This window comes from Nelumbo nucifera, chromosome 3 (assembly GCF_055504915.1).
Source record: "Nelumbo nucifera cultivar China Antique chromosome 3, China Antique-T2T, whole genome shotgun sequence".
NCBI classification, from domain to species: domain Eukaryota; kingdom Viridiplantae; phylum Streptophyta; class Magnoliopsida; order Proteales; family Nelumbonaceae; genus Nelumbo; species Nelumbo nucifera.
This window is the reverse complement of record NC_142651.1, coordinates 70,397,087-70,413,838: the sequence shown is the minus strand read 5'-3', so window position 1 is coordinate 70,413,838 and position 16,752 is coordinate 70,397,087. Positions and strand designations below refer to the sequence as shown.

The 16,752-nt window shown below is 34.5% G+C and overlaps 3 pseudogenes across 3 annotated transcripts in view; 2 read left to right on the top strand and 1 right to left on the bottom strand.

The window, feature by feature from the left end:
• LOC148801327 (ubiquitin C-terminal hydrolase 12-like) overlaps positions 1-16,752 on the bottom strand; it is a 38,053-nt pseudogene that overhangs the window by 12,520 nt on the left and 8,781 nt on the right. Inside the window, exons 9-10 of the transcript XR_016083831.1 lie at positions 14,695-14,804; positions 14,445-14,519 (exon numbers count right to left, since the gene is read on the bottom strand). The product of XR_016083831.1 is annotated as a ubiquitin C-terminal hydrolase 12-like (transcript). The remainder of the gene's footprint in view (positions 1-14,444; positions 14,520-14,694; positions 14,805-16,752) is intronic.
• On the top strand, positions 755-1,897 carry LOC148801328 (small ribosomal subunit protein eS19x pseudogene; annotated as a pseudogene). The gene has a single exon (XR_016084020.1). The product of XR_016084020.1 is annotated as a small ribosomal subunit protein eS19x pseudogene (transcript).
• LOC104591080 (small ribosomal subunit protein eS19x pseudogene) lies at positions 13,333-14,438 on the top strand (annotated as a pseudogene). Its single transcript, XR_016084021.1, has one exon. The product of XR_016084021.1 is annotated as a small ribosomal subunit protein eS19x pseudogene (transcript).

The following is a 16,752-nucleotide window of genomic DNA, read 5'->3' as shown; positions in this document are numbered from 1 at the left end:
TAAAAAAAAATATTATTTACCAAAATTTAGAGAATTAAATTTTTAGTTGACCTTTTTTATTAATGTTAAAATTAAAAAAAATAAATATAAAATGATTAATATAATAATTCAAATATAATAGTTGCATATGTTTTTTTGCCTTGGACTTTAATAGAAAATAAAATAATAACAGTTGTGTATGTATTAATTTGTAAAAAAACTATATAATATATGTCTTGGACTCTTGATTAATGTATGTATTATCAGTAAAGTTGTATGATATTTATGCATCCTAGTATAATAATTGTAATGTATTTTTTCATACATACCATAAAAATATACATTTCCTATGTATTTATACACTATTTGGGATTATTTTGACATTAGATTTAGTGATGTTAACAATACTTATGGAATTTGTCTGCATTTTCCTAACGTATCCAAGTGTTTCCATATTTTCGTTTGTATCCATGTATTTATACACTATTTGTGATTATTTTGACATTAGATTTAGTGATGTTAATATACTTATGGAATTTGTATGCATTTTCCGAACATATCCAAGTGTTTCCATGTTTTCATCTGTATCGATGTGTTTCCAAAGTGTATCTGAATCCGTATCCAATACTTTAATCCTTGACATTTTTTGCATAAAGTGGCCGCTCTCAAGCACAAAACCATGTTCTCGTGATTGTCAACCTCAAATTTACCACTACACCATTCAATGGCCCTCAATAACAAAGGTGTATTAAAAGTATGCATAACAATAAATATATGGAAGCAAAATAGCTACTTTAAACATTTAAAACTCCGAGGTGAACAATACAATTGGAAAATAGTAAAGAAAAAGAGACCAAACGATAGAGGGGGATGTTTGGGAAAAAAACCATAAATATAGTACAGATGATCAATCAAAAACAGCTTATAGTTCAATCAGCATCGAAACAATTGCTAGAGATGAGGAATATCAAATTCCTCAATCTAAATGAGGAAAACAGAGTTCTCAAAATCATGTGAATTACTAGAGAGGAAAACCTGCCTCAGACAACCTTCGGTGAAGCTCGAGGGTCTAGCTACAGCCATGGAGACTGCTAGAACGGTGAAGGATGTTTCCCCTCATGAGTTCGTTAAGGCTTATGCGGCTCATCTGAAGCGATCAGGGAAGATGGAGCTTCCTCACTGGACTGATATTGTGAAGACCGCCACATTCAAGGAGCTTGCACCATATGACCCAGATTGGTACTACACCAGAGCCGCTTCCATGGCCCGGAAAATCTACTTAAGACAGGGCATTGGTGTTGGGGGTTTTAGAAAGATTTATGGTGGCAGTAAGAGGAATGGCAGTCGTCCTCCACACTTCTGCAAGAGCAGTGGTTCTATTGCCCGACACATTCTTCAGCAGTTGCAGAAGATGAACATCGTTGATATTGATCCCAAGGGTGGAAGGAGAATCACCTCAAGCGGGCAGAGGGACCTGGACCAAGTTGCTGGAAGAATAGTGGTTGCTCACTGAGTCATTACATATTCTGTTTTCTGAAGGTCCTGTAGGGCTTTCTTTTAATTTTGATGTAGCCAATAGTATTGTTAGGTGTTTTCCTTCTCTGATGCTTAGTCATTAAAAGATGGAATTTGATTTACTTTAGTTATTAAAAAAAAATCATGTGTATAGTAGGATACTTCCATTGCAGGTGTCTGCACTTAATAGCCCATTTTTACCACCTAAAATAGTGCAGCTATGGAAAAATGCTTTTTTTATTGCTATGGTTGAATGCATTTGATTAACCAGCAATTTTTCCCAAAGTTAACAACAGCCAAACAAAAATATTCAGTGAACAAGCTCTAGCTATACCTACCACTGATCAGAGAGAGTGGGCCTGATAAAAGCATAATAATGTCCACCATGCACCCCACCACTGTGAACCAAAACACTGCAAACAATCAAAAGTAAGAACCTGAACATAACAAAATAAAAAATTGACATAAACACAAATATATATTCCTCTCTTAGTCAAAGGTATCATACTTCACCAACCCATCCCAACTTAAATTATATAAATTACTCCTCCGAGAACCAGTATTGTAGGGGAAGCATCATGAAGGTACCTGTGGAGCGTGTAAAGGTTGCAAACTCTTCGATCGGCTTCAGGTGACAGGTATTTTCCATTCTCTCTATCGAGGTCTAGTTCTAGAGGGAACTCATAACGGTCATTTATCTAAACCAAACAAAGCAATTCCGGGAATTAAACCTATTCTCAACAGAATCATATACTATACAAAAAGTATAATTGTGAAAGTGCTTTTGCTTAAGGGAAAAATCATCTTACACCCCAAACTACAAAGAAAGGAATGATATAATCAGAGAAAACGAAAGAAAAATAAAACCTGTCACTAAATACAAGTAGAAATCAAATACAAAACAGAGATAACAAGTAGAAATTGATTAAAAAGACATTTCAAGAGATTGTGTAATTTATCTCACCAGGAAAGATGATGAAAACAGTTGTAGCATTCAAAGCAAAAATACAGAAAACAGAGAGAAAACAAACATCTTTTGGGTAAAAAGATTGCAGAAAATCAAGTTTTGGGCTTTCCTGTTATTTCTATCACAGAGCAGCCACCATTCTATGGACTCCCATAAGCATCCATGACACTGTAAGATCAAAGTTAAGGTAACTTTCTAAGTCAAGTAAAAGAGGAACTTAGATTCTATTCAAGTTTCTAGCAATGTGATTCCTTTAGGCAGCCAACTCCCCAGAATTTTGACTATATTATATTCTATTAGGAAAAAATCTTTCTTCATCAAAAACAAAAAGAATTTATTAAATGCAACAACAACAGAAAGATCAAAGGCGGAAGCCATAGTTCTAGGTGTAGACCTCAAAGAGGCAACCTTCTCCTACAAGAAGTTGAATTCTGGCCACCTTGTAGATGGATCACCTTTACAGTGAAAAAGCACCTAGGTGTTAGCAAGATGCATTTTTTTTTTTTTGATAATTATGTTAGCAAGATGCATTGGCTACACTAATTTCAAGGAACTAAGATTAAATCACATCGCCTTTTTATCTTTCAATAAAGTTCTCTTTCAGTTTTCATCACAAGAACTGAGATTAAATCTAAAAAAGAACATCTGATGCACATGTACACGTTTTTGTATATAAAGCATAGACATGCATGTGCACGCCCATAAGTCAAAACTTCTAGAAAATAGTGAAGAATATTATGGGATAGCAACTACGAAAAAGAATTGTTAAAAAATATTATCAGAGATAGCAAAATCTCCTTCAACCAACACTCAGGTGCAGGGCAAGTCAATACTTATTTCAAACCAAAAATAAATCTCTACAAAATCAAGACACAATATGTGTCTTTATTAATCAATTTCATCCATAAGAGAAAAACCTGCAGGTTCAAGATAAACATCCACCTCTTGACAGTCATCAATCTAGAAAATAGATAAGGGAATACCTCCTTCTTGTAAGCAAAACCTTAATACTCTTGGTCATCTCGGACACAAGGAACCAATATATATCAAATAAGCGTGAAAATGAAAGAGAAAGGAGAGATTACTTTGAAGTTAGTAGATTTAAAAACAAAACAGGGAAAATCTAGACCAGAAAAAGGAAGAAAGAAACACAAAAGGACAAGCCAATATGGACAAATGCAATGGAAAGGCAAATAGGTCAAGAGTGGGTGGAAGGAACTGTATAAATCATACAGCAGAAATGAAAAATAAGAAATAGGTAACACCTATGGTACACCTAATTTAGGCAAACAAATTGGCTACTTAAAAAAAGATTAGAGGGTAGGCAATGAGAGGAAAAATAAAGGAAAGAAAAGGCTCCTTAAGAGGTAACACCTCTTAAGCCTCCTTAAGAGGAAAAATAAAGGAAAATAAAGGAAAGAAATAGGTAACACCTCTTAAGCCTCCTCTTAAGAGGAAAAATAAAGGAAAATAAAGGAAAGAAATAGGTAACACCTCTTAAGCCTCCTTAAGAGGAGGGGGTGAGGAAGAAGAAGAGGAAGGGGGGATCTCATTTTCTTTATTTTTAATGAAAATGTTTTATATTAAGAAGAATAAAGATGCATAGCTCTAGTTGAAGGGGGGGTTCTTGTTGAAATTGGGCTGCATTGAAAAGGGGGGCGGGGCCTAGGGGGCGAAGCCCCCCAGCCAAAGGGGTAGAGGGCGGACCACTTTCTTTCCTCTTATCTTTTCTTCCCTTCCCTTCCCTTTTTCTATTTTTTTCTATAGGAGGGTATCTATTCAAGAACTGATCTTCTGCTAGGTAGTTATTTATATGAGCAACATAGGACGTTTTGTCAGATCCACTGATGATGTGAAGCAATGTCATCGTAGCAGCCTTCAGAAATGCAGTCAAATTCTTTGCTCCGCTACCAATTCTAGCATTAACATGCGATTGTAGTTTCAAATAGACCTGTAACGATATGATTTGCTCACTCTACTTAAAATCCTTAATCCCAGTACCAATTTCTCAACCCAAAACCATAAACTGCATAAAAAAATGAATTCAAATTCAACGTTTACGCATTCAAGCCGCAGATCCTATAATAGTACTCACCCGAAGGAAGACTTCAAAATCCTATACCTCCTCGTCCATGTCCCAATACGATTCGATCAAACACGCAGCCCTCTCTTCCTCAGTCAAAGACTCTCCAACGGTTTTCAGCTCCGACGTCCTGGAAAGCAAGTTTCTGATTGTCACTCGCCCGATCTCCCTCCTCAATGAGAGGAACTGCAGAAACCAGCCGCCAACATTGCAGGTTCAAATGCAAGATCAAGAAAATAGACAAAACATCGAAGTTACCCACAAACAAGAAAGCTACTTGGGTTTTAGGGTTTTGAGGATTACTCACATAGGAATTCAAGCTGCGAAGCTCCACCTGAGTGAACTGGCTCTGAGCCATGGATCGCCATTCGCAGGTAAGTTTGAGGAAATCGAGTGGTTTTGTTCTCTGTTTTCTCTTTTCTAAGAAGCACGATGTCGAGCTCTTCTCTGAATGGAAAACACCAACTCTTATATAGAAATTACTCGATGATCTCTTGCTCTCAGGTCGATTGATAAGGATTTAGACCGTTACAAAATCAATTTAAATGACAAGGTAAAGCGTATCAAAGATTGCAGAATAAATACCACGATTCTTACAACGGTATATTTAAAATTCTAACAGAATTAGTCATCGAGCGATGGTGGCCTTCGGAAATTACCGTGTCCTTCACCTCCATCCAAAGTAGCCAGACAGAAAAAGAGAACGGAGTGGGGAGAGGGAATTTTTAGAACGTCCGAAGCCTGTTCATTGGCCGGGCTCGGGCTTGGGTCCGAGTCCGAGATAGTGTAAAGTTGGGACCGAAGTCCGGACTGTGAGAGTCCACGTTTTATGCACTCGTGGGTTTATTGGATACGTGATCCCACCATTCAGAAGTGACCACATTGGCATTTCGACAAAAACACTAATATTAACGGGTGTTCAACCGTTAGCTGAACAAACCCGGTTTAACCACTCGCAAAAGGACAATTCAAAAACAGGGCTTCTTTCAAAAGCTTTAAGGTCATTCGAACTCTCCCCTCCCCATCTCTTGTCCTCATCTTCTTCGAGCCCCAACCCGAGCATCCCGTTGACCACTCACCACACACCGGCGCGTTGGACTGTGGAACAGAGTGGTGAGAAGGAATTCTGAGAATGTCCGAACATAAAAAAGGGACTATCATAATACAAGGTATGATTTGAGAATTCAGAATATGACAAAAGTGACCCTTACATAACTCTTTAATTTATATGACAAGTAGGGGTGTACATTCGGTTTGGTTCGGTTCAAACCGATGACCTAACCCACTATTTAGTTTGGTCATATACCTCAATTGAACCGAACGAAACAGGGTTTAAACTAAACCAGTCCATACTGTATTTAAAAAATAAAAGGACTGAGTTAGTAGAAAAAGGGAAAAATCAAACAAGAGTTAGTAATTAGTAATTACTCTTTGATAGTTTGACTCCTAACCCAACTCGGGCACTCCAATGTGGTTGTCTTTTGTTTATCCCACTTACTAGTTACTAGTAATTACTAAATACTAATTAGTAAAGTAGTAATTAATTTAAATTAGTGTTCTTATTTAGTATTGATACTAACAAAAATTCCGATTGGGCTAAAGGGAGATTTAAGAAAAAGAGTAATATATAAAACAATAATTAAATTAAGGGAAATTTCCTAATTAGTACCATATACTTTGGCCTTAGTGTCACTTTGGTCCCCAAATATTAAAACGTGACAACTCAATACCTGAACTTTCAAAATGTGTCAATCCAATACCTGTCATTAACCAGCCCATTAAATAGTCGTTAAGTGGCATTTAAAAAGACATAAACACCCTTTGAGTGTCATCTAATTGTCTTTAGCAACCATCCAAACGTTGACCAAAAATGAATAGTCTCAAATTATTGTCTCTTCTATTCATGAAAGTTGGGGTCATGTCTTAGTAGGCATTATAGTGACTCCAACTTTCTTGAATAGAAGAGGCAAGGATTTGGCACTGTTCATTATTTTATCAACATTTGGATGGTTGATAAAGAGAATTAGATGACACATGAAGGGCATTTGTGTCTTTTTAAATGCCACTTAACGCATGGTTAATGGTAGGTATTGGATTGGCACGTTTTGAAAGTTCGGGTACCGAATTGTCGCATTTTAATGTTTGGAGAGTAAAATGACACTAGGACTAAAGTACAAGGTAGTAATCATGAATTTTCCCTTAAATTAATGAAACATAATACAATTAATTATATAATATACAATTTTATATAGTATAGTAGTTTGTTTTCTATTCGATTTTATTAAAATTTTAACACATCAAAAACCGAACCAAACCAATACCTAAATTAGCTTATTCAGCTTGGTTCAGTTCGGTTTTCGGTTTTTTGTCCAAATTTGAACACCCCGCTTTCCAAGGGAGAGGATTAGAGGTGTAAATCGAGTTGTTCTGGGCCATAACAAGATTTTGGACAACCCTGCACACGAGTCGTGCTGGGCACAACACAATCATGTGGATCATGCTGGGTCGGGGGTTTCAGGTCCATAGGCCTGCATGACACAGCCCAACAAGTAGCACAACCTACAAGCCCGCAATGGATCGAGTGTAGCCCATTCGAGAAACTAGCCGTTGGGGCCCTTGGGCCAATAATGCCCCTTCAATAACTATATCCTATAATTATATATCAACTAGTTTGAGAATTTGGGGCATATGGGTAAAGTGATAGATAATTTACAATAACCAAAATACTCCTCTCAACAACTAAAAAATTACTAGTATTTAGGGTATTTTGGGCAATTGAATTATTTGCAATTCCTATAAATAACCCTATCCTCCACTATTCTCACCACACCAATTTAGCAATTCTTTTCTCAATTCTCATACTTCCAGTCACATCTCATACAATCCCAAACCAGACGTGGCCCAACCAATGAAAAGGTTTAACCCCAACGATACCTATCCAATTTATAAACCTAAATATTTTGCTCGGGTTGGGGGGAATTTATGGATTATTAACTACTTGAATAATTTAATAAATTAAATAAATAGGAACCTATGGATATCAATTTAGTTAATTTTGTAAAATAATTAATGATTAATTTGGTTTAGCAAAATAAATAAATAAAATTACATTTATTATTGGGATGGGACAGGTACATCCTATCCCACACCCCACTAAACATATTAGTTACCCTAAAAATAGTCTTATGGGAGAGAGAGAGAAAACTAATTTGTTAGGAAAATAATTAATTAGTTAGTTAATTAAAGAATTCAATAAATTAAGTAAATAGAAATCCATGGATAATAATTTACTTAATTTTATAAAACAGATAAATCAATAATTAACTTTAACAAAAAAATATAAATAAATATTCACTTGAGATTGGTGCAAGACTAGTCCAAGCTATCCCCAACCAAACTTGCATCATTGACAACCGTAAATATTGGTCACAGGTTGAATTAAATAAATAAAACTTTATGGAGAATAATTTATTTAATATATTAAAACAAATAAATGAATAATTTAATTTAGTAAAATAAATAAATAAATTTTCAGTTATTATTGGGACAAGACATGTACAACCTATTCGACACCAGAACTAATCCGTTGTTCATAAATTAAATCATTAATTAGATGAACAATGTAGTTACGAAAATAAATAAAATCTATGGATAATAATTTACTAACTTTTGGAAAAATAAATAAATATCCAAACTATCTAGATCTAAACTCAATCTATTGACAACCCTAAATATGTAACTCAGGAGGGAGAGAGAGGGAGAGAGAGAAATAATTTGTTTATAAACTAAAATAATTTAGTAAGTTCAGTAAATACTTTTTAACTTAATAACATAACTATATAAGTAATTAGGTGAGAAAATGAGAGAAACAAAGAATTTCCTCACCATGATTCGGGCTCTATATGAACTTCAGGCTCATGCTCAAGATATAGGCCCGAAGTTCAACTTGGACTCTGACTTGCGCATAAATATGTTCTATTGATCCCGTTAATAATTTTAATCGAAGTTGATACCTAACCTACTAATAGCCCTAAATATTAGGCTTCGGCAGAGAGATTGAAATAACTAAATAGTTAAATAAATTACTAATTACTTGAATAATTTAGTAAATTAAAAAATAGAAATCTATGGATAATATTTTACTTAATTTTGTAAAATAAACAAATCAACAATTTAATTTAATAAAATAACTAAATAGTCATTTATTATTGGGTGTCAGGTTGAATCAAATAAATAAAAATTTATACATAATAATTTATCTAATGTATTTAAATATATAAATGTATAATTTAGTTTAGTAAATTAAATAAATAAATAAAATTTCATTAATTATTGGGATGGGACAGGTACATGCTATACCACACTAGACCTAACTCGCTGATAACCCAAAAAATAAGGATCCAGAGAAAGAGAAAAATAAATTATTAATTAATTTATTAAACTAAATAATAAAATCTATATATAATGACTCAATTCATTTAGTAAAATAATAAATAAATATCCAATCTATCTAAACCAAGCCCGACCCATTGATAACCCAAAATATTAGACTCAGGGAGGGAGAGATATAGTGAAATAATTTTTTGATAAAATTAAATCGTTTAGCAAATTAAATAAATAAAATTTGTTAACTTACTAAATTAAATCGGTCCATATATGTATTTAAGCTAGTTTCTAGGAGTTGGAACATTCGGTTTGACTCTACCGTCAAAAGGTTTGACTTTGAGCAAAATCCGGATGAGCCATGTGTTTAAAGGAAATTCAGTGGGGATAAGGTTACGTTCCTGGTTTTGTATATAGATGACATTCTACTCATTGGGAATGATGTAGGAATGTTGACTACGGTGAAAGTATAACTTTCACAACAATTCTCCATGAAAGATCTTGGAGAAGCCTCTTACATACTGGGTTTTCAGCTCTATAGAGATAGATCGAAGAGGATAATAGGATTATCCCAATCTGTTTACATTGACAAGATAGTCAAGAGATATAATATGGAGAACTCCAAGAAAGGAAATGTTCCTTTCAGGCATGGAGTCACTCTCTGCAAGGGTATGTCTCACAAGACTCCTAAGGAGATTGAGGGCATGAAGGACATTCCCTATGCCTCAGCCGTAGAGAGCATCATGTATGTAATGTTGTGCACTCACCCTGACATCTCTCAGGCAGTGAGTGTGGTAAGCAAATTCCAGTCAAACCCAAGGCAGGAGCATTCGACTGCTGTGAAAAACATACTAAAATCTCTCGATAGCTTTGACTGGATTTGTTAAATAATAAGGATAACTTCTTACTAGGCATCTGCTATATGTTTGAGAAAGTGGATTTATCTTATCTAGATATGATGGGTTCGTCTAAGGTAGAATACTGACTTTAGAGTTGTAATACGCTTCTTTCTTATCAGTTGAATTGACTATGTCTGGTTTCTGCTTTGTGTAGTTTAGTTTTTTAAACGATGGGATTGCTTGCAATAATCCTTGTTTTTGGCATTCGTTTGATGTGAGTAGGACCGGTTTCATTTTCTAAAGGAGTTGATTTGATTTCTCATTTTCTCTAAATATGATGGGTTTGTTTAATTTAGAATATCGTGATTAGAGTTACGATAAGTCCAGTTCTTATAGGTTAAATTGATTCTTTCAAGCTTTTACTTTGAATTCTTTTAGACCGTTTAGAATGTATTGTGTGGATTGATCCAGGTTTATTGGTTTGTTTGAGTAGGTCTGGGTTTCCTTTTCAAATGAGTTGAGTTATTTTACTACTTTATCTTGGAATGTTGGATTCAGTTAAGTTAGTAAAGGGAGTTTAGTGTTCTAATAAAGATTGTTAGTGGTTATAGATTTGGTTGATGATTGGTCGATTGGCGATGGCTTGGTTAATTTTCGATAATGTTTAATTCGTTCTACCTAGTTTGGCCAAATTCTGTTTTGTGGTATTTCATTGAATGGTATGATTAGCCTTACCAATATTCGATGTTTACCAGATGGGTTTACCGATGTTGAGTTGGTTTCATATGTATCTGGATCGGTTGATTTGAAAGTGAGACCTCAAAAATTGTCTATCTACATTCAGCTTTGTTGTCTTTAATTTGGCTTTGTCTTGATATGTTACATTTGTTTGGAAAATCTTGGGTTGTTTCAAGTTGATTTCAACAACGTTTTGCATAGATGGTTTTCTTTTGTTAATGGCTCGATAGCTTTGGCTGGATTTGTTAAATAATATGGATAGCTTCTTACTAGGCATCTGCTATATGTCTAAGAAAGTGGATTTATCTTATCTAGATATGATGGGTTCATCTAAGGTAGAATACTGACTTTAGAGTTGTAATACTCTTGATTCTTATCGGTTGAATTGACTATGTCTGGTTTCTGCTTTGAATAGTTTAGTTTGTTTAACTGGTGGGAATGTTTGGATTGATCCTTGTTTTTTGGCATTCGTCTGATTTGAGTAGAACCAGTTTCATTTTTTAAAGGAGTTAATTTGATTTCCCATTTTCTCTAAATACGACGGGTTTGTTTAATTTTGAATATGGTGACTAGAATTGTGATATGCCCAGTTCCTATAGTTTAAATTGATACTGTCAGGCTTTTTCCCTTGAATTCTTTTAAACCGTTTAGAAGGTATTGTGTGGATTGATCCAGTCTTATTGATTTGTTTGAGTAGTTCTGAGTTTCCTTTTTAAATGAGTTGAGTTATTTTCTTATTTTATCTTGGAATGTTGGATTCGGTTAAATTAGTAAAAGGAGTTTACTATTCTAATAAGGATTGTTAGTGGGTATAGATTTGGTTGATGATTGGTTGGTTGGCAAGGGCTTGGTTAGTTTTCGATATTATTTAATTGGTTCAACTAGGTTTGGCCAGACTCAGTTTTGTGGGATTTCATTGAATGGTTTGATTAACCTTAACAATAATCGAACTTTAACCACATGGGTTTATCTATGTTGAGTTGGTTTCATTTGTATCTGGATCGGTTAATTTGAAAGTGAGTCATCAAAAATTGTCTGCATCTAATTTCAGCTTTGTTGTCTTTAATTTGGCTTTATCCTTATAAGTTACGTTTGTTTGGAAAATCTTGGGTTGTTTTAAGTTGATTTCAGCTACGTTTATCATAGATTATCTTCGTTAGTTAATGTCTCGATAGGTTTGGCAGGATTTGTTAAATAATGTGGAAATCTTCTTATAGGCTTCCGTTATAAGTCTGAGTAAATGGATTAATCTTATCTAGATATGGTGGGTTCGTCTAAGGTAGAATACTGACTTTAGAGTTTTAATACGCTTGATTCTTATCGGTTGAGTTGGCTATCCCAGGTTTTTGCTGAGTTGTTTAGTTTGTTTAAACGGTGGGATTGTTTGGATTGATCATTGTTTTTTGGATTTCGTTTGATTTGATTTGGACCGGTTTCATTTTGTAAAGGAGTTGATTCGATTTCTCATTTTCTCTAAATATGATGGGTTTGTTTAATTTATAGTATCGTGATTAGTGTTGTGATAAGCCCTGTTTCTATAGGTTAAATCAGTTCTGTCAAGATTTCCCTTTGAATTCTTATAGACCGTTTAGAAGGTATTGTATAGACTGATCCAGGTTTACTGGTTTGTTTGAGTAGGTCTGATTTTCCTTTTTAAGCGGATTGAGTTTTCTTCCTAATTTATCAAAGTATGTTGGATTCAGATAAGTTGGTAAAGAGAGTTTAGTGTTCTAATAAGGATTGTTAGTGGGTATAGATTTGTTTGAAGATTGGTGGTTGGCGAGGGCTTGGTTAGTTTTCGATAATGTTCAATTGGATATACTTAGGTTTGGCCATACTTGGTTTTGGGGGGATTTCGTTGAATGGTTTGATTAACCTTGGCATTCTTTACTTAATGTTTCGATAGCTTTGGTTGGATTTGTTAAATAATTTTGATAGCTTCTTACTAAGCATCTGCTATATGTCTGAGAAAGTGCATTTATCTTATCTAGATATGATGGGTTCGTCTATGGTAGAGTATTGACTTTAGAGTTGTAATACGCTTCTTAATTGTCGGTTGAGTTGACTATCGGGTTTCTGCTTTAAGATTATATATTTTTGTAAATTATTAATTGATATTTTAATTTACATTTTATAACGACATTTTTTGTTTACAAAAATAAAAAAAAATATTACTTACCAAAAATTTGATAATTAAATTTTTAGTTGAACTTTTTTATTAATGTTGAATATGTTTTTTTATATTAAAAAAATAAATATAAAATGATTAATATAATAATTCAAATATAATAGTTGAATATGTTTTTTTGCCTTAGACTTTAATAGAAAATAAAATAATAACAGTTGTGTATGTATTAATTTGTAAAAAAACTATATAATATATGTCTTGGACTCTTGATTAATGTATGTATTATCAGTAAAGTTGTATGATATTTATACATCCTAGTATAATAATTGTAATGTATTTTTTCATATATACCATAAAAATATACATTTCCTATGTATTTATACAATATTTGGAATAATTTTGACATTAGATTTACTGATGTTAATAATACTTATGAAATTTGTATGCATTTTCCTAACGTATCCAACTATTTCCATATTTTCATTTGTATACATGTATTTATACACTTTGTGATTATTGTGACATTAGATTTAGTGATGTTAATATACTTTTGGAATTTGTATGCATTTTTCGAACATATCCAAGTGTTTCTATATTTTCGTCTGTATCGATGTGTTTCCAACGTGTATCTGTATCCGTATCCGATACGACATTTTTTTGCATAAAGTGACCGCTCTCGAGCACAAAACCATGTTCTCGTGATTGTCAACCTCAAATTTACCATTACACCATTCAATGGCCCTCAATAACAAAGGTGTAAACATTTAAAACTCCGAGGTGAACAATACAATTGGAAAATAGTAAAGAAAAAGAGACCAAACGATAGAGGGGGATGTTTGGGAAAAAAAACCATAAATATAGTACAGATGATCAATCAAAAACACCTTATAGTTCAATCAGCATCGAAAAAATTGCTAGGGATGAGGAATATCAAATTCCTCAATCTAAATGAGGAAAACAGTGTTCTTAAAATCATGTGTATTAGAGAGGAAAACCTGCCTCAGACAACCTTCGGTGAAGCTCGAGGGTCTAGCTACAGCCATGGAGACTGCTAGAACGGTGAAGGATGTTTCCCCTCGTGAGTTCGTTAAGGCTTATGCGGCTCATCTGAAGCGAACGGGGAAGATGGAGCTTCCTCACTGGACTGATATTGTGAAGACCGCCACATTCAAGGAGCTTGCACCATATGACACAGATTGGTACTACACCAGAGCCGCTTCCATGGCCCGGAAAATCTACTTAAGACAGGGCATTGGTGTTGGAGGTTTTAGAAAGATTTATGGTGGCAGTAAGAGGAATGGTAGTCGTCCTCCACACTTCTGCAAGAGCAGTGGTTCTATTGCCCGACACATTCTTCAGCAGTTGCAGAAGATGAACATCGTTGATATTGATCCCAAGGGTGGAAGGAGAATCACCTCAAGCGGGCAGAGGGACCTGGACCAAGTTGCTGGAAGAATAGTGGTTGCTCACTGAGTCATTACATATTCTGTTTTCTGAAGGTCCTGTAGGGCTTTCTTTTAATTTTGATGTAGCCAATAGTATTGTTAGGAGTTTTCCTTCTCTGCTGCTTAGTCATTAAAAGATGGAATTTGATTTACTTTAGTTATTAAAAAAAAATCATGTGTATAGTAGGATACTTCCATTGCAGGTGTCTGCACTTAATAGTCCATTTTTACCACCTAAAATAGTGCAGCTATGGAAAAATGCTTTTTTATTGCCATGGTTGAATGCATTTGATTAACCAGCAATTTTTCCCAAAGTTAACAACAGCCAAACAAAAATATTCAGTGAACAAGCTCTAGCTATACCTACCACTGATCAGAGAGAGTGGGCCTGATAAAAGCATAATAATGTCCACCATGCACCCCACCACTGTGAACCAAAACACTGCAAACAAACAAAAGTAAGAACCTGAACATAACAAAATAAAAAATTGACATAAACACAAATATATATTCCTCTCTTAGTCAAAAGTATCATACTTCACCAACCCATCCCAACTTAAATTATATAAATTACTCCTCTGAGAACCAGTATTGTAGGGGAAGCATCATGAAGGTACCTGTGGAGCGTGTAAAGGTTGCAAACTCTTCGATCGGCTTCAGGTGACAGGTATTTTCCATTCTCTCTATCGAGGTCTAGTTCCAGAGGGAACTCATAACGGTCATTTATCTAAACCAAACAAAGCAATTCCGGGAATTAAACCTATTCTCAACAGAATCATATACTATACAAAAAGTATAATTGTGAAAGTGCTTTTGCTTAAGGGAAAAATCATCTTACACCCCAAACTACAAAGAAAGGAATGATATAATCAGAGAAAACGAAAGAAAAATAAAACCCGTCACTAAATACAAGTAGAAATCAAATACAAAACAGAGATAACAAGTAGAAATTGATTAAAAAGACATTTCAAGAGATTGTGTAATTTATCTCACCAGGAAAGATGATGAAAACAGTTGTAGCATTCAAAGCAGAAATACAGAAAACAGAGAGAAAACAAACAACTTTTGGGTAAAAAGATTGTAGAAAATCAAGTTTTGGGCTTTCCTGTTATTTCTATCACAGAGCAGCCACCATTCTATGGACTCCCATAAGCATCCATGACACTGTAAGATCAAAGTTAAGGTAACTTTCTAAGTCAAGTAAAAGAGGAACTTAGATTCTATTCAAGTTTCTAGCAATGTGATTCCTTTAGGCAGCCAACTCCCCAGAATTTTGACTATATTATATTCTATTAGGAAAAAATCTTTCTTCATCAAAAACAAAAAGAATTTATTAAATTCAATAACAACAGAAAGATCAAAGGCGGAAGCCATAGTTCTAGGTGTAGACCTCAAAGAGGCAACCTTCTCCTACAAGAAGTTGAATTCTGGCCACCTTGTAGATGGATCACCTTTACAGTTAAAAAGCACCTAGGTGTTAGCAAGATGCATTTTTTTTTTTGATAATTATGTTAGCAAGATGCATTGGCTACACTAATTTCAAGGAACTAAGATTAAATCACATCGCCTTTTTATCTTTCAATAAAGTTCTCTTTCAGTTTTCATCACAAGAACTGAATCTAAAAAAGAACATCTGATGCACATGTACACGTTTTTGTATATAAAGCATAGACATGCATGTGCACGCCCATAAGTCAAAACTTCTAGAAAATAGTGAAGAATATTATGGGATAGCAACTACGAAAAGAATTGTTAAAAAATATAATCAAAGATAGCAAAATCTCCTTCAACCAACACTCAGGTGCAGGGCAAGTCAATACTTATTTCAAACCAAAAATAAATCTCTACAAAATCAAGACACAATATGTGTCTTTATTAATCAATTTCATCCATAAGAGAAAAACCTGCAGGTTCAAGATAAACATCCACCTCTTGACAGTCATCAATCTAGAAAATAGATAAGGGAATACCTCCTTCTTGTAAGCACAACCTTAATACTCTTGGTCATCTCGGACACAAGGAACCAGTATATATCAAATAAGCGTGAAAATGAAAGAGAAAGGAGAAATTACTTTGAAGTTAGTAGATGTATAAACAAAACAGGGAAAATCTAGACCAGAAAAAGGAAGAAAGAAACACAAAAGGACAAGCCAATATGGACAAATGCAATGGAAAGGCAAATAGGTCAAGGGTGGGTGGAAGGAACTGTATAAATCATACAGCAGAAATGAAAAATAAGAAATAGGTAACACCTATGGTACACCTAATTTAGGCAAACAAATTGGCTACTTAAAAAAAGATTAGAGGGTTAGGCAATGAGAGGAAAAATAAAGGAAAGAAAAGGATCCTTAAGAGGTAACACCTCTTAAGCCTCCTTAAGAGGAAAAATAAAGGAAAATAAATAAAGGAAAGAAATAGGTAACACCTCTTAAGCCTCCTTAAGAGGGGGTGAGGAGGAAGAAGAGGAAGGGGGGATCTCATTTTCTTTATTTTTAATGAAAATGTTTTATATTAAGAAGAATAAAGATGCATAGCACTAGTTGAAGGGGGGGGGGGGGGGGGTTCTTGTCGAAATTGGGCTGCATTGAAAAGGTTCGCCCCCAGCCAAAGGGGTCGAGGGCGGACCACTTTCTTTCCTCTTATCTTTTCTTCCCTTCCCTTCCCTTTTTCTATTT